Below are 1,913 nucleotides of genomic sequence, written 5' to 3' on the forward strand. Positions count from 1 at the left end.
TGCTGTTCCCAGCACTGCACATTTCTGGACTGAGATGTCCGATGTTGTTCCCGGGATCTGTTGCAGTTTGTTTTGTTTTGTTATTGTTTGGTTGGTGTCTATATGAAACTGCGACATTGCGCAATTTATTGGACAGACTTGTTTAAGATCACACAGCGTAATTTGGGTGGCATTTTATTTCGTATTTTTAAATCATCTTTTTATTTTTGACAATATCTGTAAATTTAGTTTCCTGCTCTTAATTGGGAATACATACTTGATGGTTTTAAATGCTCCTGAAATTAAGTGCTGCTTGAAGAGCCTATATTGTGTATGTATGTGACGTCACTGAAGGCCTAAGGTTGAAATGCACTGCCCGCCACTGATTTCACCCAAATAAAACGTAAGGGAAAAAGAAAACACAACAACAACCAAGGAAAAACAAAACATGCACCCATCCATCCATTTTCCAATCCGCTTTTGCTCACAAGGGCCACATTTTTATTTTATTTTATTTTATTTTATTTTATTTTATTCTTTAAAACAAGCGTAAAGGTAAAATTTGATCATTTTAGAGTTCTTTTATTTTGAAATGCAACATCAGATCACAATGAAAGTTCGGTTTGGAAAGCATTTATTTTGAAGGTGGTCAACGGCGCTCGGTGTCGGCAGATTTCCGTCATGCAGAATATTAACAATAGTTGGCTTGACCGCTAGTGATGGGAATTCCGGCTCTTTTTAGAGAGCCGGTTCTTTTGGCTCAGCTCACTAAAAAGAGCCGGCTCTTTCGGCTCCCAAATGGCTCCTCAGTTTTTTTGTTGCTTAAATTAATTTACTCCCAAAAATAATGTAAAATTATGTGTAAAATGAATTACGAATATAAAAAATGTACAGTATATCAAATATTTATTATTTATATGGCTTTATATTCTTCTGAACATACTCAACATGGCGTACAACGTGGAGTGCTACAAAAAATAAATTACAAAGTACAAAAACAAAGACCCATCTCAAAACAAGGTCAACAAAAAGTTCCAATCTCTGATTGTGTATATTTATAAGCGTTTAACTATTTACAGTAAAACAACATAAGTAAGCTTTGATTACCACACAACAAATTACAAATTAAAATTTGGTATTGGATATTTTAACCTTGCCCAGTCTACACGCTGCCTTTGAACTATCAATTAAGTTGAAATTAGTCCAAATTTCATTGCGTTTCCGATCCATTTTCTCACCTTTCCACTTTCCACGTGTAGTTTTTTTCTCTGTACTGTAGCGCTATCGAGCTCTCTCTCGTCTCCCTGTCTCTCCTGTTCCCGCAGTCTCGGACTGGGACGCAAGGAGGGATGGACACCCTTGACCAAATTCTCCTGAATTTGTAGTCAACGTGCTCAAACCTCCACTCGGGGCGTCCACCATCATCTCGCTGGACCATAACATCCTTCGTTGAAACTTCGTGTCCGAATGAAGTCTTCTCGGCGTACGTTGATATTTCTCGGCCTAGTTTAGCTTAGCCTAGCTTGCTAGCCGCTAACAAACAAAGAGCCGCTTGTGCGAGAAGGGTCCAGCTGCAGACCCGGAGGAGGCCGATTCAGGGAAAGGTAGGTTTTGGCAAGTAAGGTTGCGCCGGATTTGACGTCAGAAGGATGATGCCCGAGTCCGAAGTAAGTCGCATGTGGATCTTAAAAAGTTTAAAAGGCCCTGTAATTGTAAGATAATTTAACAGCAAAACCTAACCCTAACCTAATTTTAGTTGTATTGTAAAGTAGGTTGTCAAATAAGTAAAAGTAATTCTATCTCAAATTAGTTTGATAAAAAAATTAATTAATTAATAACTTTAACTGAATTTTTAAAGAAAGATTATTATTCAAATAAAATAATTTAAATTCCCCATTACAATTAATTAACATTTCACTTTCATTTGCAGTCGT

The sequence above is a fragment of the Hippocampus comes genome, unplaced genomic scaffold, assembly GCF_001891065.2.
Source record: "Hippocampus comes isolate QL1 unplaced genomic scaffold, H_comes_QL1_v1.1 scaffold273, whole genome shotgun sequence".
In the NCBI taxonomy this organism is placed as follows: domain Eukaryota; kingdom Metazoa; phylum Chordata; class Actinopteri; order Syngnathiformes; family Syngnathidae; genus Hippocampus; species Hippocampus comes.